This window comes from Pagrus pagrus (genome assembly GCF_965226575.1).
Source record: "Pagrus pagrus genome assembly, chromosome: 9".
NCBI classification, from domain to species: Eukaryota; Metazoa; Chordata; class Actinopteri; order Spariformes; family Sparidae; genus Pagrus; species Pagrus pagrus.
The window spans coordinates 21578598-21606131 of record NC_140193.1 but is presented as its reverse complement, the minus strand read 5'-3'; the positions used below and the strand labels follow the sequence as shown (position 1 = coordinate 21606131).

Genomic DNA, 27534 nt, shown 5'->3' with positions numbered 1-27534 from the left:
GAGTTGTTACCGCTCTGAGAAGTTGAAGGTGTGCATCCTGTCATCCTAGCCTGCAGCTATTCCTCTAACAGCTCCTTCTTGTCCATTATGTCCACAGAATGAAAAACCTTCTCCCAGAATGATTTAAAGTGGATGCGTTGTCTACAAATGCCGAAAGTGAGCACTGTTTTGGAGCGGAAACACAGAGTAACTCACAGAGTAAGATACGATTCATGAAACTTAGCCCACGATAATAGTATCACAATACAACAATTCTGCTATAATTGATATATTGCAAGGCAATCATCTAATGATACACCACGATATCTGTTTAACTGAAAGTTAGTGCAGGAATTATGTCACACTGCATTGTGGTGTCAGTTTAACAGAATTTGAGATGAAACAATCTACAAAAAAAGGGCATAGAGCCTTAGCTTAGTGTTTACTGCAAACTTTCAGAAAACAGGACAGTTGTGGAATTGAGATTTTAAAGAAAGGATACAATTATGGCTCACAAAAATCTGTTATATCCGTGTATGTAAGTTTACACCACACCACATGAAGTCGTAACTCTGCTAAGTCAAATTGTCGGGGGAATCTATTAAGAATGCTTACATGTTTTTAATAAAAATATCATGATTTGACACCTGTGTTTTGATAATCATATCGCAAGAGGAACCGATATGATATTGCCATATCCCATAATATGCACATGGATATCCCACTGTTATTCAGAATATGACAATAATCCAATGATATAGGTCATGTAAACAGCATATTCCATTTGGATATTCTGAATTTATTTGCACATGCACGAGTGCCGTTTTGAGCAAATGCTGTAAGTGTGATGTAAGTCTGAAGAAGAGCAATCGCTCGAAACATCACCTGTGGATGTGTTAACAAACTGCACTTAAGGGAGTCAAGTTCTTTGTGTTTTCATCTTCTATTGGTCCAGCACCTGACTAAAACGTCTTCTGGATGTGCACGACTGCTGTGCATTGTTTGATTTTCTGAATATATGATATTTTATAGACCAAAAAATCAATGAATGAAGAAATAATAATTGGAAGTTAAATAGACAATTGACTTTGAGGCCATATTGTCAACCGCTCCTACAGACACGTTCTGTCACAGCAAAGGAGAATATAATCACAACAGCACATCGGTCTCTGTAGTTAGCTGGTGAATCAGTAAATAGTAGACAGAAGGTAAACATAATATAGAATATATATATAATGTATACAGAACTGTGAATGTTTTCCAAAATATTGACTGTCTTTCACATATTCCAACAAAGAACAAGGCTCTCAACCGCTATACTATGGAACAATAACATACTATAACCTTGGCAGAAATAAATCATGTCACACTGTTTACTATGATGGCTCATGAACAGTGACTGAAGCACTGTTTTTCTATGTTAGCTTTGATTGGATGCTGAGATGAACAGAACACAGGGCAACACAACTGAACTGCTCAGAATACTTTTATTAAGAAGTGTTCAGCACAATATGATGCATGACAATTGAAAAATAACCATTTGCTGATGTGACTGATAAATTACTGATTAGGCTCTCTGAAAGATTATTTAAGTCACTGATGATGGATGTAAGCAGTAAAGCCATATACTGTACATAATAAAGTAGATGTCGAGTACCACGTACCGAAAGTATTCCTGGTTCGATTGTGGCCAAGGACTTTTGCTGCATGTCATACCACTCTTTTCTCTAGTCACCTGTCCTGACTGTATCTACGCTGTCAGAACTGTCAATAAACGAGATATGCCACAAAAATCATCCTTGAAAAAACAAAATGCAAACAATAAAAGCAACAAAAACATCAGCTGAGGAAAGCAAAATGCTTTGCTAAACTGTATGAGAAAAAAGCATGTTTAAAACAAATTTCACTATTTTTCTACACCAAAGAGTTGTTGAGTCAAATCACAGAAAAAAAAGGAAAAATATCTTCGATAATAACATTTTTTAAATAAAATGTCAGATATTATAACTTGCTTGACATCTTACAATGTTTTGTTTAATCTGTCCGAAAAGCCAAAGATATTTATCATATCACATAAAGGCTTGCACGTTTGAGGAGCAGAAAACAAAAGAATGTTCCACACAATAGCTTGACAATGACCAATTTCATTAATTGAACTGTCAAAATAGTTATAGATCTATTATCAGCTGATTGAGTAATCAATTAATCAAGTAATCGTTTCGGCTCTAGCTGATCTGTTTACTGAAAGCCAGTAATCTACTAAAACACAAGTCATGATGCAGTGTGTATAACTGACATTGTGTGCAGGCAGGTTTCAGACTTTCTCACCAAACCAACATGCAGGCCTGTCTGTTTTCTTATTCTTAATTTCTTAATGTTATATGTAGTTGTTCTTGTTTAAGATGACATAAAATGAACAGCCTTGCTTTTCCATCACACTGTTCCACTGATTAATGATCTAAATCAATTGTTATACTTGCTTCAACAGCTCAATGAGGTAATCTCAACAACACGGGAAAGACAGACGTTCAGAGAGCGGTGGAGGACAGAGGGAGACAGAGGGGGAGCAGATGATTGTAAGGACAGGGAGAAATTGAATTCTCAGCTACTTTGGTGAACAAGGAGACACTGACTGACACTCATGAGTTAAATGCTAATTGAAGGCAGCAGAGGTTTGGATGTGAGCTCTGAGAGCACAGCCTGAATTGCACACAGCCTTGGACTGAGAACACCATAATAAAAGGAGCTAAAAGCGGTGTGTGTACTCTCGCAAGTAGTGGGTATGTGGACACTCTTTTTTCTGTAAACAGAGAAAAAGAGGTGGATTCCATTTCTGTTCATACGTGGATACACAGACACTGGCAATATCAATCAACCGATCAGTATTAAGATAACTGAATCTCAACTTATCTAATATATTCAAGTAAATGAGTAAGTAATTTGTTATTTGGCTTGGGAGAGAATGTGTGTGAGTAAGATGACGAATGAGTATGAGAAAGGGCAGATGTTTAAGTAAAATAAAAATTCAACATTTATAAAGGCCAAAGATCGAGATGAGATGAGTAATCTAATTATTTCCTATAGAGGGAAACTCAAAACACATGTTCTCTACTGATACTTTTGTAAATTCATTTCTGTCTCATGTGAATAAATTCGTCCTAATGATTACCATACTTTATTTCACATTATATATTCAATGTTGTATTATTGATTTGTCTGCCACTGACCAGCACAAACGAGTACAGGCACAGTCGTGTGAAACTTTCTAAGGTTTCTTAAGGTTAAAGTTTTGGTACTTGGAAATAATTGTAAACCTTGGAGCAGGTGGAATGTTTTGGTCGCACATGCGTCCAAATATCTGTAAAGTGCGATGGAACCTTTATATCGGCTGCACTGGTGTGCCTGATATTTAGCAGGTCTGATTGTAAAAACTATATGTTCACTTAATGCGATGCCAAACCTCCATATTTTAGAGCCAGCTCTATGGTATTACATGTTAACACTAAGTTTAAACTTTTATATCAACTAATGGTTTTATTGTTTGAGGTTGATTTATTTATTTGAGGTCATCAGCCATTGTAAACATCAGCACTTTGTCATTTTATATTGAAAACAATTGAGGTTGATGCAATTTCCTATTGCGTGTACCAAGATTCAGACAAATGAAAACATTTATCTGCGCCTTTGTTCCTATTTACAATCTTTGCATAATGTGTAAAGTAATTAAATTAAAATGTATTATTGGGTGCAACTAAATTATGTGCTGGTGCAAGTTTAAAAAAAAAGTTAGTCTGGAGCCTTGTGGACTGTCAGGGATAAGGGAAGAGGCTTTAGCAACAACTATTACAAAAATGTTAAATGATGCATTTTTGGGGGGTTTCACTGATGTGAGTGGGGATCTGTTTGTCTTCTTTTATTTCTTGTCTTCACTAAAAAACAAGAACTATTGATGTTGTCCTCCAGTCAAATCAGAAAACACCTCAATGTCACGTTCTAGTGGGCATGGACTAACAATGCATTTTGATATTTAATTTTGGGCAAGGTAATAAATAAAAGACAGCAACTGATTATGTCACTTGATCTTTTACTTGCTCGTTAAAAGCAAAAAAAGGAGTCTGACCCAAGGAGATGCCAATTTTTTGCAGAAGACGCCAGCTCATATTGCTTAGACTGTCATTGAGAGTATTTGCAACCAACCAAGAACTGTGGCTGAAGCTGCTTGCAAAGACAGCAGTTTACAGATCAAACACTCCCTTTGGAACAATGCAATTTCATTTATCTTGACAATTTAATGCTCCATTGAGTAACGTAAAAGAGTGTTACTACCGCCACTGAGATTATACACACAAATCCTTTGCTCTACACAGCTTTCAGACTCTTGGCTGGTGAAGAGTTTCCACTTCAGGATATGAAAGTCAGGTCATAAACATATAATGTAAATGTGATATGGTACATTTGTCAGGACGGTACATAGGCCTACGACATGTACAAATGTAAACATATAAGTGCTTTGCAGAAACATTTATTGCTAACATTGTATCCCAGCGACTGGGCTGGTAGCTTAGTACTAACAACTGGTACGTTTAATTTAAACAGGAATGGCCAATAATGACAATTGTGAATGCTTGGTTAGAAGATACATACATCAAACTCAAACATTATTCATTCAGCCTGAAGAATATAAGAAAAGGGACATGGTCTTTATTTGTTCAGTATTCTGGGTAATATGCTTATTAAATTAACTTTATTTCAGAGAGTTAGACGAGGAGATCAATACCACTCTCATGCATGTGTCCTGGAGCCAGGAGAAAATTAGCTTAGGTCAACATAAAGACTGGACAAAGAGGGAAAAAAGCTAGCCTGTCTCTATCCAAGACTCCAAAAACTGCCCTCCAGCACCTCTATTGCCGAGTCATAACTGAATGTGTAACAAGCGAGCGTCAACAACGAAATCCGATCGCACTGTTTGTACTGGAATGTCCAAACTGGCAATGAGTGCGCTGTTTCGGGTTGAACTTGAAACAGTGAGCCATTGCTCTATTTATTTCTGTCTCTTGTGTTGAAAGCACTGCGTGGACGAGGAGCGGCTGATTCACGAAGTTAAAATGAGGAGTTATCTACAGCAGTGTTTTTCAGTCCGTATATACTTATTATATATTGTAGATTTGTTCTTCTTCTTACTTGGACTGTTTGATTTAAAGTGAAGTGAATTCTGTTGCAACCTTAAAAGAGGATTTAAGGACTAAGTTGGACTTGTACATGTTCTCCTGTCAAAGAAACAAAACACTGAAATATACAGCTACGCTGGAAAGGGACTGTGTATTGTGAAACATGGTAAGTGGAATATATTGTTATCTGTTTTCTTTTAACCATAAATGTATTCTCCATGAATCATGTGTACACATACACCATCTTTATGAGTCTCCTTTGTCAGGATTTAACATACACACACAAGTACAAAAACCTATTGGTATGTTGTTACAATGTCAACAGTTAGCACAACTGTTTGTTTGTGTTGCTTTTTCTTGATTTATAGGTGGCCCTGTGTTCATTCAATAAACCGCATTTGAGTACGAAATCCAATTCACTGTTCTTTATTCTACTGCTGTATTAGGGGCAACTTGTTTATTATCACTTATCACACTAGAAGCCAGGTTACTGAGAGAAATTAGGTTACAGCAGATAAAGTACAGTGAGGTCCAAAAGTCTAGAAAATCCCTTAAAATAACCAGAAATTTGAGTTTTAGTAAGAAAAAAAATCGAATCAAATTGTTTTTCTTAGCGGGGCTTTCTCAGGGTCAAATCATGTCTAGACAAGGTTTCTAAGAGGGCAGTGCATAGAACTATAAAACGCTTTACGCAAACAGTTCAGTTGCATTTTTCAAAGATTTGATAAGCTGATATTATCAGTGGTAATGAAACAAAATGCATTACATTTAAAAGAAATGCAAAATAAAGGTATCTTGACCTTAAATCTTCAATATGGTTACTGACTTTTGATTTCTAGACTCATCTCTCTTCATCAGATATATCAGCTCATAAAATGTATGTTAAATGTTATGACAAAGATATATCACAGAGGCAGGATATTTTACAGTAAACAGTAAAATATAGTAACAATAACTTTAAACTTTATTGTCCAAAACCACGTCAGTGCAATGAAAGAGTAAACTTCAATGGGAATTTAATAATTAACCTCATTAACCTAACCTTATGCATCATAATCTCTTTCAAAAATAATCATTTTGGCACATATCGGACAACTTACGCACAGATAATGATATATCTGTGATCAGCCAATATCGGACAATAATATCAGTCAACCCATATAGCAGTTGAGCTCAATAAGGTAGTTATTTTGTGAGCTGGAGGATGAAGTGGAAACAGAAGTTAAAGTGAATCAGGTGAAGAATCTAAGGGAAGTGAAGGTTGCTCTGAGAGGGGGACGAGCGCTAAGGAAGAAGTGAAGGGATTTCTGAATAGTGTTTACCAGATGACCCAGGATAATGTCTTATCAGTTGTCTTTTACTATGAAGTGCAGTTATTCTTTTTCAATGTCGGGGGCACAAAAGAAAGATGGCTGTTGTATACCTTTGTCCTACACACAGGCCATAATAAAGGCCTACACAATCTTGAAGGATATAACGCTCTATAAAATTCTCTCTCCAAGCCATTCACATGGAAAGAATGACACAATTGTGTGGTTTGTGGATAAAGAATGGACAGAATTTTTATATTGAGCAGACTGAGCAAACTTTTTTCATCAACAGTAAATGATTTGAAAATATTAAATGTGGTAAACACAGTATAGTACTGATTCTCCTAATAACCAGTACAGACACACGTGTTTAGTTGTCAATTCAGAATATTTTAAGAGGGTGTGGCGCACAGAAGTACAGATTTTTCTCCTACACCTATGTGTAGCTCTCAAAGATCCCCTCCAAACATGTTTCAAGAAATGGTAAAATAAAATTTTGTCAAAAAAGAAAAAAATTATGTCTACTCCTTTTCAATTATTGAAAAATCCAGACACTCTAAATACGCAAATATACTTTCTTTCAGGTATTTTTTAGGAGGTTTCAAGTTTTCACAGGAAATATTGTACCACGATTGACTTCCAAACTAGTGAGAATGTGACGTGCATAACAGCACATCTTGGAGTCAGACTTAGTGAGGAAACTTTTCCTCCTTTAGAACATGAATCTAAAAACAGCCTCTTAGTGTCAAACTCTGCAAATACATCATTGTGCACAGTGAAGGCCAAACATCCAAGTGAAGGAAAAATAAGAAGCACTATTCTATGAGTGAATGGAAACATTAAAAAGATACTTAGTTTCACTTCCTTCATTCACCGGATGAGACGATGTGTAGCTGTGAGACCAGTTACCCGTTTTTTAGGTACACCTTGCTAAAACTGATGCAGTCTAATGCAACAGTCCTGCAATAAATCCCGTCTTCATGAAGGCTGAAATTTGTTTTTTTACATCTATGGATAGTTTAGAGGTTGCAGTTTGTGGTGCTGCTGAACTGTACTGCATGATGCAGAGAGGCGTTTCTGACATGTAGCCTGACTCTTTATATATATACATATATAAATGGGATAGACAGAATAATAATACCTGCCTGTATAATGCAATACAACTGACATGTCAGACACTCCTGTCACTCATGAAAAAAACCTTACTAGATCCACAAACTGTTATGTGTCTACACCATTTAAAACCTGCATTACAATCTTGTATAATACACCAAGTTAAATTTACCAGGATCCTAAAACATCTCAGATGTGTCATTGTGACTGTGACACTGCAAAGTCATACAAAAAGGTTTATTAGGTCTTTTGCCAAAGGACAATTTACCTCCTGTTTTGGAGTAACCTACTGCTTTTACCAATAAAAAGGTCATATGGATAGTTATATAGATTTGTCCCTGTAAAGAACCTCTTGACTTCAATGTGAACTTGGAGAAACATTAAATACAACGTGCTAATGTAATCTAACAAACCACAAATAGACATAAACACAAGACACACAATCCCTCTCGGGTGCTAAAAGCAAACTACCCGTCTGTGTCCTTTCCACCACAGCACACACAAAGTGTTTTAACACTATAGAACTTTGTATGAAAAGTTCCCCTGACCAGATGCTGCATGCCAGCTGAAAACCAGCAAACATTTCAACCACAGTTATTGCCTCAACATTACTCCCTCAATAGCAGATTTGGTTATCCTTGGATTTGCTTAACTGTCACCTGCCCTCTACAAGAACCTGATCCTATCTTTAGTAGCTTGATCGTCTTCCCCAGACTGAAAAACAGATTTTTTTTACATTTTAGCCTGCACATTTCCATGGGATCTCTGGGGCAGTGAATGTGAGATAAAATGGGGTCCTAAATGCGTTAACTTTGTTGTGTTATTCAAATGGGGGCAGTGTAAACCATTGAAAGACCAGTTAAGTGAAGAGTGACACTAGAGGTCCACAAACAAGCTGACATTAGTTACACCATTAAAATGCAGGAAGTGGCTCTGTATTTCTGTTTATTTTTATGTTTTTCCGTCCTTCATGCACAATAACTTGGCTACTGCAGAAACTGAATACGGTTCATCTCATTATGTTTACCATTTAAACTGGTCACTGACAGCACTCAGCTAAATTTAAAACTGGTCTATCAGTGATCAAAGAGTCAAATTTTGACTTTGTGTGGAAATTTGAACTGGCAACATAGCTGTCTAATTTTTGAGGCTAATGGCTTGGATCGCACAAATGACTCAGTGTTGCCATGTAGAATCACTGCAATGCAGTAATAGCACACCTTGAGCAGTACACGAAGTCCACAGATTGTATGTGGGGAGACGGCAGGGGTCGAGTACTGCCAGGCTAATTAGTTTTCTAGCGAAGTATAAATGAGACTATTTCACAGCACAATGTTTCCAGCGTCGGGTGCAGGGCTGTGGCCTTAATATCGGAGAGACATGATTTTTTTTTCTCCATTTCTAATTTTCCTTCACAGCGCTTCAAATTTATATAGACTTTTCCTGCATTCCTCCATGTGCTGTTTAGTCAAAACTATGTCAAAGGACATGAAAAGGGACACTAGTAAATCGTTATATGTACAGTAAATCTTAATCACATAATAGCGTCGACAAGGACGCAAGAGAAGTGAAACCAATTTCCACTCCATATAGGCACAGACGTTAGGGCAAGCATTCAGTCACTTTAAATTCCAGGGAGAGATGGCAAAGGGTCAGGAATAAGCCCCTTTTAGTTAGAAAATGCAATCGGCCGTCTTGTCTATGTGAAACGGAGGTGTAATATTCCTCCTTTTCAAAAAAGCCGCCACTGGGGTAGGCATAAACATGTGACATGAAGCACGAAGTTGGGCGTGAACAGTGACGAGTGATCTGGTTATTGACGATTCTCTCGGCTGTGATGGTTAGCATCTCCCGGATCTCAGCGGCTTTCCAGTTGCTCATCTTGATGTCCGCGGATGAAGTGATGAACTGACTGCTGTGATCAGCTGTTTCCTGCTTTTAAAACTCCGGCTGTGGGTCACACAGCAGTGCACGTCATCGACACCTCCGCCAATGTCACGCAATTGCCAGGACATCGACGAATTGGATTTACATAGCAATGGAGGCGGCAAAAAGTGTACCCTCCTGGGTGTCATATTGGCAGACCAAAACAGACCCCCAATATACCGCGGTCTGTCTAAATTCGCGGACCTAGCTGCAAAAAGGACAGCCAAATTGGCGGGTTGCTGTCCAGTATAAAAATGCTTATAGATGGTGTTTGCACTTAAGCATATGGTCTCATGTTGAGAGCCCTGCAACACACATGTGAGGGCAAATCCACACTCACACACTCAGAGACTGCAGGTTACAGAGGAAAAAAAGAACTGTACATCGGTACTGAGCAGAGTCGGAATTGATTGAAAAACAAGTAGAAATGTTTACTTTTCTAATGGAAGAGCTTGTCTCAGGGCCATGCAGCTCTCACTGCTGTGCTAATTACAACCTTATTAGCCTGGAAGGACTCAGGTGTTGCAGAATCCTTCAGTGAGGGACATCTGTGGCTGACAGTGCCTGGAAGGCCATGTGATCCAGCCTCAATGGCTAATGAACAAACACAAGGATTTTCTCTCAGATTCATTATCGTCACAATGAATGAATTCCAAGTCCTTTTGCTTGTCGTTCTCAGCATATTATCTTCCCATCAGCCTGTCAATCACCCTCAGCCCACAAACAAACCCCTATCTGCTGACACAAACATAGATGCACGGCGTCGAACGCACACAAGCGCAGATTCACCCAAACACGCACAAAAGGCACACACACTCATACACAGAAAATCAGATCAGCTAATTAAGATGTGGCGGCTGAGTGGGAAGTAAACTCAAACAGGGCCGGACAGATGTCTCACTCTGGTGACTTCAAAAGGGAAATAAAGAACACCAGGCCATGTAATGTGATTTAGATATAATGCTTCCAGGTCAGGGGTGATGGCTAGACCGCTGGGCAGTGGGAGAGCAGCTGACAGGCGTGTAACTAACCATGACGGATGGGAATTCAATGGACTGCCTACACTACACACTCCGAGCTAGACGGGAACAAATTACATGGCTGACCACCTTGTCGGCCACAGCAGAGGAGAAGAGTCATTTGTTTCCAGGGTATTTTTTTGACACATGTATGGGCTGTAATCAAGTCAGACGAGAAGGCATTCTGATGGAAATCTTCCTTTCTGATCCTGCAATAGTAACATCCAGTCACAACACAATGATATGATGATTAATGAGAGAAAGATGCACTGCTGTTTTTTGTGCATTCAAAGTGTGTGAGGACGATGAGGCAGTTTCCACTGGTGAGTTGAATACTGAACTCTGTTTGAAGTCAAACTGAAATAACAGCTTCTTTTTTAAAGAGAAATCAGTATATGTCCTTGTTTTCTGTTTGGACCTGTGTACCCATTTGATTACAACTTCTCCTAACTTGATTGGTGCAATATCTGTGTGAGGGGGCACGAAAAACAGATTGTTGTAACAATTCAATTCAAATGGGGTTGGCGTTCGTTGTTGCTTAGCCTCATGATTTGACCACTTTGCATGTTACCGTTGGATCAACATACAGAGTACAGAGGTTACAGAACTTCTCTTTGTTGTGGGCTCTTATAGTCTGGTTGGTTACCATCACCAAAACTGGACTCATGAAACATACACACTAGGGTTGCCACGGCAACTTTTATTTTGAAGTAGGCTTGTCACAGGAAATGCAATGTATTCAGGTTAGCTCTTACTGCTATCCATGGCCAGGATTTTTTCTCTGCTGGTGTTAAGAGGAGCTTGACCAATGCATGGAGTGCTAAGAAAATAGTTAATATCCACGACTTCAGAGTTACTTTAATTATTTTTATGTGACTTTGATTAAGGAATATTCCACAAAATATCTATTGGCCAAATAGTGACCACAAGGCAATGACAGAAACGCCTTCTACTTGCTAAGATGAACAACTTCAGCAATGGACAGTGCCTGTGCAGCCACAATTAATAACAACAATAAAAAAGAGCATTTGTCCCATATGCATAATCAAACTGTGCACTGTGCACACATTTTGGATGAAAACAAGAAGAAGGAGCTGCATGTGACAGGCTGCACACCTTTAACTTAGTGAGGTAACTAACTCCATTTCACCATTCCATTTTTGGGATGGCTGGTCATCATCAAGACGGTGTGTGCTGACAGAGTTGGTCGGGCACAAAGTAAAAGTAATGCTAGGCAGTCCAACTTGCAAATTAGCAGGCTAGTTAGCTATCTTGTTAACTTCCACTTCCCACAAGAACTACGATTGCAATGAGTCCTCCCAAATGTTAAACATTGTAAAGACATCTTTCATGGGTGCTGATACACAACCAGTGCTACTGCACTGCAATGTGAACCGCCCATCCACGGGCCTGATGTTCCCACAAATACATCAAAAAATGACTTTGAGACTGGATCATTATTTAGAATTGATACAGTACCTTTGTACTTAATATTTTCTGTAACAAAATATGTGGAGAAAATATTGGTGACAATTTATGTTATCATTTTGTCATGATAATGAACAATAAAGCTGTTAAACCAGGATCTAAATAAACTATTTTGCACATTGTAATAATCATCTCTCCCAGGCTGCCAGTAGGAAAAAATGTTGGGAATCCTCCGGTTGTAGAGAAAAGCAAAAGACAAAGGCAGCTCAAGAGAAATCAGAGGCGAGTGTGTAAGTGTTGGGGAGCTGAGATGAGCGATTAAAATACACAGAGAGCATGCAGACAGTGAGGACGACATGAGAGAGGGAATTAAGGCGATGAAGGGTTAAAACATTTCGCCTATTATGCTCTCACTCTTTCGTACAGTCTGAGAAATTAATAGGAGAAATTAGCAAAGCAATTACCACTTTTAATTGGACTAATTCTTCTGGTCCTGTCACGGGTGCATCCAGAGGTACACTTTTAAACCTGCTCGTACATGTCTTTCTCACCCTTTCACAAACACTATTATTAATTCCACAAATTTCTGTGGACCTCTTTTAGCCTTTGACACCCGAGCCATCGAGGGTGAACTGCTGACAGCTTCCACTAGATTATTATCTCCTGTTAGTATCTCTCTATCTCTCTCTTACCCAGATGCACTACGCTCTCTATCCCTCTTTGCCCCTTCACTTCTTCTTCTCTTATTCTTGAAGGAAGGAAACAATGGCACAGTCATTTGTGAGAAAGGAGGATGGTTGCAATTAACAAATGAGCTTTAATGTGGTGCGCAAAATCTTTTGGACAAATAGCCCTGTCAATGCAGCCTCGTCGTCAGTAATGTTTGACCTTTAAATTTTGACTAAATCTTCCAGTCTCTTATTTGCGTGTTGTAGCTGATTTTAAAGAGGCACTACAAATTATATTTTTGCATTGTACATAATCGCATATTGATAGATTGTTGTTGACGCATTATATTAATACCCCTGAAAAAATAACTTTTGCTGCTAGCTCTTAACTTGTATGTGGCCCCTCCTCAGTCGAGATAAAATAGCCGAGACTGAGTTCAATTTCAAGTATAAAAAGTAGGACACTAGTTGAACCTCTCTTTCACAGGTGATAAATTCACAGCTGAAACAGGGTTCTCTGTTCACCTTCAAGCAGTATAAATCAGTACTGAATGAGGTGCTTCTCAGTTCGAGGACAGGAAAATCCTTGGGAAAATAAGTGACTGGAGTACAATGATTCACAGCTTTTAATTGTCCAAACAGAATACACCAACAGTTGTTGGGGCAGCTATTGCACCTCCATAGACTCACCACCTACAGGGCCAGCTGCAGCACTAGGTCCATGAGGTGCAGACCCAGCCAAACTGGACACAATTAGAAGAAGAAGAAGTAGGAGAAGGAGCAGGAGCAGGAGCAGGAGTAGGAGTAGAAGCAGAAGAAGAAGAAAGCAGTGTTACAGTGAGGAGTATACAGTCAGTGGCCACTTTGTTGGTTAATGCAATCCACAAAAAAATCTATGTTCAGGAAGCACATAAGATTTTAGCGAGACTGAAATGTGTATATTCTTTTATATGTGTATAAATAGGTCACATTCAAAGGTTGCATTATATTGAGAAGTGTTTCTAATTTTTTGGAAGGGGGACAGAATGTAAGTAATTTCAACACAACGACTTACGATGACCTCAGTGCTAAATCATACAATTGAATCAAAACGTCACAAGCCATGAAAACATAACATTATATGCATCATAAAACTAGACTTAAGGGCAGAACAGCTGTATCCGATTGCATTAGATTGTACCAATGTACCCAATAAAGTGCCCACTGAGTGTGAAGTACAACGCAGCCTAATCACATATGATATACCTGTTAAGTGTTGTGGTGGTGATATCATGGAGTGAAATCAGACGCTGAACTACAAATCAAAACCTACGCCATGGGGATCTATATTTCCACTCCTGTCACGTATAAATCCAGCTGAATTGCTGTTAACACAAACTGTGACATACAAGCAGGAGAGATTTTAGCAGGGGTAGGACAAAAAGCCAATGATTTCATTGTTTAATTTGACGAAAAAATTGACCACCGACAGAAAAGGACTGCCCTGTCCTCCGCAATGTCAGGAGAGACTTGCTTACTGTTCCTCAACACTGTCTCAGTGATTTATTGATTAGATTGATCCCTGTGTTTCACTTGAGATGGAGTCGAACTGTATTTTTCACACAGGGAGGAGAGACGGGAACATCTGTTGCCCCTGATAGCTTTGACTTATTTGACTTTTCCTGACACAGAAAGATGGGTGCCTGCTTTGAAGCCTCTTAGATACGTTAACCTCAGCCCAGCAGCAGCGAGTCCCTCAGGGGCCACTCACAGAATGTCCTGCCCTGATGGGCTGATGGGAATCAGAGGAAATCAATAAGCAATGATAGACTTCTGCTGTCCACTCAGCTAATCCGGTTAGTGATAGCTGTGGGTTTAATCGAATGGTTGCACACACTACAGTCACTCAGACAAGTGTATGTTCGCACACACACACACACACACACCTCCAAGTACACTTAACCCCATAACATTCTTATGGATAAGATCTGCAGATCTTCCACACACACTCTACGCTGTCATTTTGTTGAGACAAGCAGCAATTTGAGAGACAATTCATTCAGCGGTTTGAGCAGAATCCGTCAATTTAATAAATCCTTTGCTCATAGTCCAAGTTGGACTAGATTGCGGGAACATTTTCATTGGAGCTGAAGACGTGGAATAAAGACACATTTTGTCCCAGTGATCGTTCGATAAAGGATCTCTTTTTTGATATGGAGATCAGTACAACGCATGGCAGCGTATGGGAAGCCGAGCAGAAATGGACTTCCTTTGACAAAGACGATCTCTCCACACGCCGTATACATTTCAAAGTGACATAAACCCTGATAACTACACTCAATACAGGAGCCACACATATGTTGCAAAGTATTCCTGGGGTAATACTTTAACCCCCTCTCCTTCCCATGAGTGAATAGACATTATAAAAGCAGGCCCCAGTGGCACATGTTTAAAGGTACATTAAGAGAGCACATCAATTGTAGATGACATAATCCCCGGCCCTCTTTTCAGTCGCACTCTCACTTCCTTAATCTCTCCGTTCTTTAACCCTCATCTTCTAAGAGGCTGAAAGCTCCCTTCATCTTCTCCTCAAGCTAGCAGAGAAACCGCAAGCTGCCCGGGGAGAGAGGAGAAGAAGAGGTATTACTGAAGTCTGATTAAATTAACACTGTGATGCAGATTTCTTGCCTTCTCCTCTCTCTTCTCGCCTCATCCGACCGCGTGGCGTCTTTGAAAATCAGATGAACTTGTTACATGAGGGTTCGCACATGTATAATGTGTGCGCTTGTGTGTGTGTGTGTGCTTTTTTTAAATTAATTACTCTCGTCTGTGTCATTAGCTGGATCCATGACTTGGGATCCTGATTTGCATTGGTCTCTTTGATAAATAAATAAATACAAGATAATGGGAGCTAATAAAAGACAGGAACGTTCTTCTCTCCACCTCATCCACCTCCCCCTCCTCCAACCCTCTGTAACCTCCAGCCTCGCCCCGGCTCTCCACGAGGCAGAAAGCGGAACCGTCCCCTGTAGAAGTACTTTAATTACAAGGTTCCTACATCCAAACAACAAGAGGTTTACATAACTCCCGCATGAGCTGCTCAGTATTCAGAAACTATTCTTGCCATCCCCGTCTCCCCTCTCTAATACAAATGGCGTACAACAATGTGTGAGCTCCCACACTGCACAGGCTATAAGTTAAAATTAAGAAAAGTTCACTTCGCTTAACCTTAGGTCCAATTTACCTCTTTACATGTAAATCCAAGCTCAGACACTGATTAAACTCCATCTATGTGGAGCTAATTAATCATTTCCATTGTGTCTAATATTGTCATAAGAAAGGTGCTTAGTTGACACTTTAATTCATAGAAAATGGCACCTTTCATAGTGGGATCAGTACAATATGTCAACAGGAGCAAGAAATAGAATCTAGCTGTACAGAGAGTATTAATTATGTTCAATATAGACATTGACCAAGACAATATACACGAGGATGACGCTATAAGCGGAGCTGACATGAAATATCACTTGACATTAAAGATCAGGTCAAAAGAAGTGATTTTTCACCTTGTGCACAAATGAGGAGGATACTGTCAGTCACAAATGTGGTAATGTATGCTACAAACATGCAACAACTGAATATAATGCACCCATCCTCCACCTCTCAGAATTTTTCAGAATCTCCTTATATCACATTTGATCCTAATTTATCAAAAAAAAAATGGCCGCGGTATGGAAATTGTGCAATTTTATTACTTCTGGCCATTCAGTGCCTGAACCAGCGCCATTGTCCTGCTTCTTCTTCATTGACCCCATCCTGCCTCCGCCCATCTGCTCCAACAAGGTGATGTTTATCTCCAGCAGGAGGAAATTAAAGCCTTGCTTCATGAGCTGCAGATATGCAAATCTTACGCGGTGCAAATAGATTGCAGAGCTCGTGCGGCGGACGGTGTGTATTTGGCCGCCCCATTGAGGCCCGCTGATTTGAAATCCAAATCAAGACACGTGGAAGACACACATGTGGCTTCCTCAAAATATCTGGACTATGAGATATTAAGGAAAATAAATAAAGAGGAGAGGATGAGGAATTAATGGCGGATCCTAAAAATTAGAAATATTTATTCAGCCGGTGGTAGATATGGTTTAATAACTCTTGTTGGACCACAGGTGAAGGCTTATCTGGAGCTCTGACACACGCAGCATGGAAATAAGTTCCTCTGATATCACCATTACATGGGATATGTATTTTCTTGAACTCGCAAAATTGGAAAGTAATAGTGGTCATGCAAAATGCCTCGCAGTTGTCGAGTATGTAATTTTGATATGCATTAGTGTTATTGTCAGGCGGGGTGTATGGGCTGTTTCCTTGTGTGATTGCGGGTCTGGCTTGTATTGTGGGAGGGAAGCAGACAGGAGAAAATAGTATTAAACCTGTCCTTGCCATTCCAATCTGTCTGCATGTTTCTCTTTATCATTCTGCAGTTTCTATCCACTTACGCTATAATTAAGTTTCCTGACCCCTGCCTTGCTGCCTTAACTAGGCATTGGGAAATATACAGCCACTGCAGATCTCTTAGCCTGATGTGCTCTCTCTCTCCCCCTCCCTCCCCTCCCGCCTCCCCTCTCTCTCGTCTCCGTCCCCGTTTCTGAAAATCTCTCTCTCCCACCATCTCTCTCCCTTTCTTTCTTTCTCTGAGTCTCCATGGCACTGTAATGGAATAAGAATTATTAATCGAGTAATTGTGTGGAACACATTAGTTTGCATTGAATTTCTCTCTCTCATTTTCGATGCTTGATTATCGGGCTGTTGGGCAGACTCGACCCCCCTCCCCTCCCCTCCTCCCTTCACCTCTCTACCCACCACACTCCAAACACATAACACATGCCCACGCACACACACATCCACCGTTCTGGATCACACTTCCCTAAATGGCATAATCTGCACCCGTTTCCCTTGTGCATGCATGCAAACTGACATTCACGCAGTAGGTTAGAGTGTTTGTTTGCATCACACCTGATGCTTGATATGTGTGTGTGTGTGTGAAACGGTGGAGGAAAAGGGAGATTTTAATTTTTTTTGCAATGTCCCTTTAACCTCCAACATGTTTGATTTAAAATAAGCCAGGCACACAGAAAATAACCTCCAGCATATGTACAAACATGACTTACAAAAATAGAAAAAAAAAAAAAACACATCAGAGACAGACGCACTGGCAGTGACATTCATCATAAAAAATCCCTCTTCAATCATAATTAGTCTAATTAATTTAAATCAGTGTTGGATGCCTATCTAAATACAGTGACAACACAAAATGAACATCCACCCTGCAGCACATAGCCTCAGCCCATACGTTCCCATAGTGAAACACACCCTCGTAGGATTAGAGCGGAAGAATAGGGGGATTATTATTTCATGACCTTTCAATCCGCTGCCTGTCAGGTTGAACTAAAGCCATATATGCTGCTGGAGGACTAATCTCCTTCTCCCTTTGTGTCCGCAAGGGATGTGTCATTTCTTTATCCCCTCTATACAGATTTACTCCATAAAATAAACTTCCTAGCCTGATCTGATAAGAAGCCATCTCCTTACCGGGATAAGGCTGTGGGTGCCTCGTCTCCCTGCTTCCCCGTTAGCCGTATTTTTGGGTGTCAGATAACTCAGACGGGGATGGGAACAGTCAGGAAATGCCACTTTGTCTGTCTGGGAGCAGGTGACAACAAAAACGACAGTGACTCTGATTAGAAAACACCCTCCTTCTCATACTCCTCCCCACCACCACCATCACCACCATCCTCTCTTTGCGAAAACCAACAAAATCACATATTATCAACACTTGCCAGGTAGTGTATTAAACACAAATAAATGGATATTTGCGGGCGCACGTACAGACATGCAAAACTTGCCGCATCACAGACGCACACGTAAGGTGCGTCTGTTCACTTGTGCTGCTTTTGTTATCGTCCCATCTTAATTACTGGTAAGTCATCACTGCTCCAGCTGTCAGTGTGATCGAGCCTGAGCCATGATCTGCTGATCTGACCGCTGCTCTCCTGTCTCCCGTCTGTGTGGGTGTTTTATTATTTAATGGACATGACTCATATTTTAGCTGCCTCCTCAGACTGTTTGGCTGGATATTAGATTTGATGCACATAAATATTTCAGGCATTTTTATGGAGGTGTCGACTCCCCTGTTACCTAAAGGTCACAGCCTACAGGTGGCAGAAATGAGCATTATGGATTGAAGAAGCAGAGGTAGTCCAGTGAAAAATCTAATTTAGACTGCTGAGCTTCAACTACTGAAAATGTGCTTGTTGCTGTTGCATCAAAAGGTTTTTTTTAAACTGATTTTGTGAGGTTATCTTTTAAATTGCAACCGGGGGGGTCGGCCATACCTAATCACCAACTACACGGATTCATTATTAGTCCACACTCCACAAAAAATAAAATAAAAATGCTCTTGAAAACAACAGAGGCAAACAGGTGGACCAAAAATAACATAAATGCTTGCAGAGAAAAAAGAAGAAAAAAAATCATGTCATGCTGTGCAGCAATCAGTAGTAGAGTCGATTTTCAGCAATTAAATATGAAACAGAGGTTTGGAGCTGAAGTTGTGTTTATTTTAAAAAGAGTGAACAAAAAAAAAAGTAAACAGTGTTAATCCTGATCACATCTGATCACAGGACATTATTTCAATACTCCTATAAGAACTTTACAGTTTCATGTCTATGATATTCGAGGTGATAATTTTTTTTTTGTCGCTGTTTGACAGGAGAATTTGCCTTCACGTCTCCGGGTCTCCTGTAAGAGAGACTCTGGAGACCATTACCGCCACTCAAATTTACCAATTTCCTCCCAAGTGCAAGTGTTGCAGTTCATTGAGAGCCGTGCAGGCGCTGAATTGTCCTCCTGCACCGGACCTCTCGCCGCGGCCGGACCTTAAAGCACCTATTCATGCGCTCCTTTTGATTTCAGGGCCACTGTTCCTCCTTCGCTTGTTTCCTCACCTCCCAACTCTGCGCGGCATTATTGCTCTGATTGGCACGGCGCAACATTTCTGCTTGTCTGCAAAAACAGGATCCCTAACAGAGCCAGCAACGTCGTTTTTTTGTTTTTTTTTGTTTTTTTTATCCACCACTCCGACACAATTGAGAGGCAGGCGGATTTTCAGAAAGCAGTGGCTATTTACGCGCACACTGTATCGCACCAAATTGCTTTAAAAAAATAAGCGAGCGTGAAGGAATAAAAAAAAAACTCCAGACTATCATAAAAGAGACAAAAATGTCTCTTTTTAAAATGTCAGAGTTAGGGTGATAAGAATCTGAGGATGCAGGGAGGACTTTGGTGAGAAGTGACTAATTACCCTGTGGACCGTCCTGATAGTGGAGAATAATTAGATTCACACAAAAGACCCTAAACCAGCATCTGAATAACAAGAGCAACATTTTCAATAGAAAATTTAATTTGATTTGGTTGCGAGTTCCCTCCGTGCACTCGAAAGGGAAAGTGAGAGAAAAGCATTATAGGGACAAATAAAATAAAAAAATAAATAAATAAAACGTCTTCCCGGGACGGTTTCATGCCTGATTTGGTTGGAAAAAAGCTGACAAAACCCACGGTAATCAAAAGACGGCCTACACACGGTACACTATATATTCACAATTAGAGAGCGATTAGATATTGACTAAACATGGATTAAATTAAACAGCCTGGCTTGTTATAAAAGTTCTGTTAACGTTTGTCTCCCATTTTTATAAGAAAATGGGTTCAAAATCTTAATTTTAGAAATGACATTAAATATTTAGTCTTTAATGGACATGAGATGAAAATTATTGAGGTGTAAAAAAAAAATAAACGACTTATGGTGTCATTTATGAAATAATACATGAAGCACAGATATAAATTTGTATTAAAGGGAGAATTCAAATGATCTGAAGGCCACACAAAAAGCACATAGGCTCTACATTGAAACTAAAAGGTTTGATACAAAAAAATTGAATTCTGTTAATAGAAAAAAAAATGCATTCCCAAATAAAAAAAACAGCCTCCAGAGGAGAAATTGTAATGTGGATAGTGAGGTAATAATAAAACAAAAACAGGGTGAAATTGATGACTATATCACACAAATTATTCTCTCATCATTGTGTAAAAGATCTGGGGTTTTTTTCAAACCACAGTCTGTATATACAGGCAGATATGCAAACTATGTAGGCCATACTACATGCAAATGGTGTAAGAGTGCTTTAGAAGATTAGAAGATAGACACCCGGCCCGCAGTGGGCTGAGAGGAGTGGGCTCTCCTCCAAGACTGCGTCCTATCTCCTCAGGACTGGAAAAAGCATCCTAATCCTTTACCTTTCATAGTGATCTAAAGCCGATTTAAAACTGTCACTACCCTAGTTTGTGTTTATTTCATGTTCATCTGCAGCTCAAGGCGATACTCTGCACACCCACTTATGACATGAGCAAAAAGATGTGTGTGCATGAGTGTGTGTGTGTGTGTGTGTCTGAGGGAGACGGAGAGCAAGAGAATAAAAAGAGAGAGAGAGGGGAAGGGTGCATGCAGCTTACTGACCAGGAGATGAGGGCATACCTGATGTGTGTGTGTGTGTGTGTGAGTGTGTGTGCGATCTGACTGCACTAATTGTTAGATTTTCTTTTCATGTGTGCACACTTTGACTCTCAGACATCCACCTCTTATTTCATGCATTGTCTAACAAAACCAAGTAACTCAGCTTGAATTGCCTTGCAAAAATACAATCTCCCACACAAACAGATAGTCCAGAAGACAGATGACCAAACGCAGTCTCTCTCTTTCTCTCACACACTCACATATAGACACACACAATAAGGGAAACCATTGACCGCTGAGCCGTCAGGCCTATAGGCAGACCACCTTCCTCTCCTCACCCTCCTGCTCCTCAAGGCCTTACTGTATTATTCTGTAAGCAGCAAGAGCCCAGCATTGACAGAGCTAATCACTGAAGGCAAGGTCTCTCTCTCTTTCTCTCTCTCTCTCTCTCTCTCACACACACACACACACACACACACACAGACAGACAGAATGATTGACACACAATGGCAGCGAATCTATGCAGTGCCCCCCTGTCTTGCTTTTTGCTTTCTCTCTCCCAGCTGAAAAGACAAGGGGGGAGGTTAGTGTGTGGTGTGTGAGCGTATGTGTGTGTGTGTGTGTGTGTGTGTGTGTGTGTGTGTGTGTGTGTGTGTGTGTGTGTGTGTGCGTGCGTGCGTGTGTGTGTGTGTGCGTTCGGTGTGTGTTGGTGGTGGGAGGAAGAAGAGGAGGAGGAGAAAGGGGGGATTGCAAGGAGTAGCGATGTCCAACAAACCAAGGCAGATCCAGAGGAGAAGTGAAGACGGCAAAAGATGAGCTTGTGACTAGCGTTGTTGCTATCCCGACTCCTAATCCCCCCTACACACACATACACACACACGCACACACACTCTGTCAGGTACAGCAGCCAATCTGGAGAGAGTCTCAACCCCTCTCATATGAATATGATCCTGCGCTGGCTGAAGCCCAGCAAACCACTGATCCTGTTATCATCTCACCGGAGAGAAAGAGACAGAGAGACAGGGAGAAAGAGAGGGAAGACGGGATGTATGTCCTCCACCAGCACTTTGTCTACACATAATCCAACACACTACACTGAACTCCTCCATAAGGTTGAACCTAAAGGAACCTACTTCAATAAAATTACATCTATTAGGCTGAAGCTCAGGTGTAAGGTTGGTAGCTCAATCCCCTCCCCTCTGTACACAAACTCTGAAAGAGCACATCCGCAATAGGGCGAACACGGCTACATTTTCTGCTGAGGCTAAATGGATCATTTCTGACCCTCTCGCCGATTTGTTTGGAAATACTGTTAAGATGGCGAATAAAATCTGCTTTCTTTGTCAGACATTCATAGCCAAAAAGCTAAATCCATCCTTACAAATCCGGACCATTCTCTCTTTAGGTATTTTGACGTCCTCCCGCCTTGCTGGAGATTCACGTTTCTAAAACATCAGGTGCAACAGGTTCAAGTTTTCATTCACCACCTGTGCAATAAACGCTCTGAAATTTAATGCATCACAACACTGGCTCATGGCTGCTCGCTCAGCTCGACACTTTATCTCATCACTGTTCTTATTGTTGCAGGATGTCTCTTTTTTTAAATCACACGGACCTTTAATCGCAAGTGTAAGAACACTTTTAACATTGTCACTTGTCTTATAATCTTATCGTGTTTATATAATAAGTTATAGGTTTTTATGCCATTTTGCTACTCAGGTATTTCCTATTGTGGGATAATAAAGATCTCCAAATTCTTCCCATTGGGGAAGACATTATCCTCTTGGACAAAAGCATCTGTCGAGATTGGATGGTTCGGTATTATAGCTTTTTGAATCATACCACAAGCAAATGTCTGATATCCAAATGAATAATTCCTTGCAAACTGTAATCAAAAACTAACTGAATTTGTTATTTAAGCATTTAAGTTCATGTAGAAATGTATAACCTATTTATTATACAGGGGATTTAGCACATTGGTCATATAGTAAAACATATCAGTGTTGAGAAATATCCTTTTATTGAGGTGATAAATGATTTCAATCACTTTGCTCCAGCCACAGCATCTTCCAAAATGACTGTAATGTAATCTTGATTTATTTATGACTGTTTTGACATTATGAGGCCAGTCTTTTTCTGGCCGCCATGTGCTGGTTGCCCAAGGTGACAGGAAGCGGCGTGGCTAATTAAAGAGTGGACAGCACTCCAGACTCCACTCACACACTCCTGGTATTGTCACAAGCACCACTCCTACAACACACTCCCTCAAGAGTCATTTCCCTCTGTTTCTCAGGACATGGAGGGCCGTGCCATGTGCACTGTCTCTCGTGGACAGCTGCATGGACGCGCGCAAGACCGCAGCCGCCATCTCTGCATAGACTCATCCAGATAGCCAGTGGATAACACTTTCAATTCAGCTTGATGTTATCGTTTTTCCTTTCTTAGAGAAATATGAACGTGTCACATGGGGCGCCTTACAGATTTGTTACATAGTTCCACGGTAGATAAATCCAACAATAGAGGCCAAGGCCTTGCCCCTTCTGCATGCACAGTTAGCAGGACTGCAGCACTAATCAGTGGGAGAGGATCACATCTGGCCTGACAGCAGCTGCATCACTGTTTAGAGGAGCTGCCAGCGTGAGAAACACACAGGTCGATTCCCTTTTCTCCCTGGACAGAGTGGGTGTTCTTCTCATTCATTTCTTCTTTCTCAGTCCTTTTCTTTGAGCTAGCCAATTAACCTGGGAGCAGTGCACTAATGAGTTCCCTCTGGTGGCTCTGCACCGCTCAATGGAGAAGAGGAAAGGGTGAGCAGAGAGGGGAGAGAGGAGAAGGGTCAGGGAGGGATAGCACGGGGCTGCAGGGAGGGAGAGGCGCGGGCATGGCAAAGGCGAAGGGGGGGTAAGAGAGTTTTGAGAAAAGGGTGAAGAGGGGTTGATAAAGGGGTGAGGAGGGAGGAGGGGGCGAGGACAGAGGGGCTCAGGACGAGGAAATGTGGGATGCGTTGATGTAGGAAGGAGAGGGGACAGAGCACCATCCAGTTGGCCACTACGGGCCTATCACCAAGACATTGTCAGCCAGACAATGGGCTTATCAGCCTCCTTTTCACACCAGTCTGATTAACTGGGAGGAATGGGAGGAAGAGGAGGGGAAGGGGAAAGGGTACGTCCTTGTACCAGCCCAGTAAATGTCAGAGAATGGGCCAGGCACCGGGGCTAGCCTCATGGTTTGAGTATACATCACTTAGAAAATGGGGACAGTTTTAAACCCTACTGTAAAACCCACATGTGTGTGAGCCGCGTTAGCATTGGAGGGATGTTCTGCCACAATAAATCTACCACCTTTGTAAATCTATCTCGCTAACCAGATTAGCCAGGAAGTGATAAGCACCTTTAAGCACCATTAGCTAAATCAGTGTGTTATCAGTCACAGAAACACGCAATGAAGCAAATAAGGTGCAGTAGATGCCACGTTTAGAGAGGATAGAAATAGGACAGTTCAGTTTTTCGTCAGCACATACTTTCATTCTTATAGTTAGTAATGAAATCATTTTAGACAATAAAGTTTATTTTCAAACATAAATATTGTGCCTCTGATACATATCTTTGTCACAAGTGTTTGATAACAACGTTTGAGGGCTCAAAAAATCAAGTTTCAGTTGGGCTCTAGTACAAGCATACACTTTTTTGAAGCCAATTAATAAAAATGCGACCTCATCTACCTCAAATCTTACATTTAAAACTCAAAACAAATCCAAATCACATCTGTAAAAACACAAAAAGAACTCAACATGTCTTATTTTTGAATGTATTCCTCTCTTAATGCTTCTCCATAAATTATTTATTATGTATAAATCAGTATTATAAACTGCAATAACATTAATTGTGAGCCATCAAATACGTGGCTACAAAGCAGCGTCAAACTGGCCTTGCCTGCCAGCCGCACTTTTCAAGCTTGGCGACAGCCATATAGACCCACAAATGACTAAGAGGCCGGCTTCAGCGGAACTGTTTGTGTCATTGTTCAATTAGTCTCTCATATTGATCCCGGCTTGTTTGTTTACTTGCTTACTGCTTTCCATTTGCACGGCCTTGACAGCCATCTGTCACACAGAAAGACGGTGAGAGAAGGGAGGCAGGAGGTGACGGAGAGGGAGGGAGAGTGTTTTACAATGTGAACGCTGAGATAAAGATGCATAGAGAAACTTCCCAATAGGTTAGAGTGGAGACTTAGTATAATATTGAGGATGATAACTATATTGATAACAATAACAATGAGATCCTTTGCAATACAGAGCTTGAAATGTTTTTCAAAGTAAAGCTTTTTGGGAAATATAAATTCCTAATCCAATGAATCCTTAAAAGCTTATGATCTTGTTGCTCAATGACGCCAATTCAATGAGGAGTGTTATAAAAGCAACGCTTGGAGCAACAAGTGGTTGTACTCTTCTTGCTCTTCATTTCCTTCTTTTTTCCCTCCATTTCTTCTTTTCAAAAGAAAGGATGCAGTAATTAGAGGGTAGACCAGGTGGAAGTACACAGCTCAAGAGCCCGGCGCTAGCTCGCCCCCTCTTCTCCACAGGAGGATGGGAAGAGGGAAATGTGGAGGTGGGCAGAAGAGGGTGAACATGACTGGAGAGGAGAAAGTGGCAGAAGAATACGGCGAGGTAAAAACAGGGAGAGGGGGAGCAGCAGCCGGGCTCGGGAGCATATTGGGTCAAAGAAAATAAAACATGTCATTTAGCCAAAGAAAGAAGATGAGAGCAGTGGGCTGGGGCTGGGGCTTGGGCTGGGGCGGCTGTTAAATAAGGTGGGGGTCATAAGAGGGGGGGTGGGCCCAGGGGGGGCCACCCACAGTACAACTTGGCCAACAAAGTGCTTCTGTCTTGGCCTCCCTCCTCCACAGACCTCCTTGAGTGGGCAGGATTCCATTAGCAGGCTGCAGAACCCGGGGTCTATTCAACCGCCCGTCCAGGCCTCGCTGAGTGTGTCCGTGAGCGCACACACGCATACGCACACAAAGACACACACGCATATGTGCGCGAACACAATGACCCATGCACGTGCTCACACGCATGCTCTCATTCACAGTCACTCACTCACACACATACACAACACCGCTAATTAATCCTCAGATTACCCAGCCAATTATTACCACACTTGTACTAATTAGAAATTATTTAAAGCATTTCCCAATTAGGGTTTACATGCTCAGTTGGGCAGGAGTCTGCCTCAATAAACCAACTGGTTTTATAGCAGGGAAAAAACGGCAAGCTCATTCATATACACATGCATGGGAACACACACACACGCACGCATTTCTGGATCTGACTGTGGTAATCAGGCCGTCTCAACGAGTCCCTCTGTTAGGACGAGGGGGATGAGGACAGACAAGAGGAAGAAAGAAAAAGAAATAAAACAACAAAAGACATGCTCCTTCAGTGCAGCAGCAATACTGTAGGTCGCTCTTGTTAGGGCTGGGGACAGTGATTAGGAGAGGCCACAATAAGACCTGCCAGGAAACACATGCCAATTAGGTTACCAGGAGAACCACTGGCCCTCATTGCTATGGGAAACCCACTAGTCTCTGCACAACACGGCCCTTTCACACACACACACACACACACACACGGCCTCATGCACTACCTTTTCCAACCCTTTGATTACATTATGACATGGATAAGAGGAAAAAAAAGGTAGAAAAACGGAGAAACACTGCAGTGCAATGGACAAAATGAGAGCAAAAGGTTGAGGCCAAAGGGAAAAGCAGAAGTTGATGTTAGAGATCAAAAGTTGGTTACTAAGAAGGCTCAACTTTGAAAATCTCCCTGTGGATTAAAAGTCAGCCTTCTGGTCAGCCCAGCCTTCACTGAGACAACGACAGAGGGGAAGAAAACACAAGAGGGAGAGGGGAGAGAGGCAACAAACAGGCTGTGGTGGGATAACGGGGCGGGACTCCAGGGAGAATTATTAGCGGAGAGAATTACAGGCTCATCCATGGGTGACATGTAAGCCTCAGCTACACACTCAAATGTTTACAACACTGATATTTGCTCAACCGCGATGCTATCAGGCCTCGATGTAATACTCAAAGCTTTTGTTCTGACTTGCACGGCAACACTCAGCAGCACGTCTGCAGATGCAATAACCAAGAAGCAGATAGCAGTCCTGAGAAGCTGTGACATGACCCAGGCAGAACAGAGGAGAAAACTCACTCTGGAATATTTGCGCTGATGTGATGATGGCTGAGATGTTGATTAATGTGCGCAGTCCCCGTTATTAAATAAACAGGGGTGAATACACAAAATATATTGAATAAATTAGAGCGTGAACCGATCTCCACTGCAACATCCAGCTCATTAGAATGCATGAGGAA

The 27534-nt window shown here is 41.0% G+C and overlaps 1 protein-coding gene across 4 annotated transcripts in view; it reads right to left on the bottom strand.

Moving 5' to 3' along the window:
• Nucleotides 1-27534, bottom strand: part of sox1a (SRY-box transcription factor 1a) — an 81759-nt gene that overhangs the window by 29221 nt on the left and 25004 nt on the right. For 2 of the 4 annotated variants that reach the window (XR_014623209.1, XR_014623212.1), the window contains exon 2: nt 18180-18290. The exons of the other annotated variants lie outside the window; for them this stretch is intronic. The gene's annotated coding sequence lies outside the window, so the exon portion shown is untranslated. The remainder of the gene's footprint in view (nt 1-18179; nt 18291-27534) is intronic. 4 annotated transcript variants of the gene reach the window in all.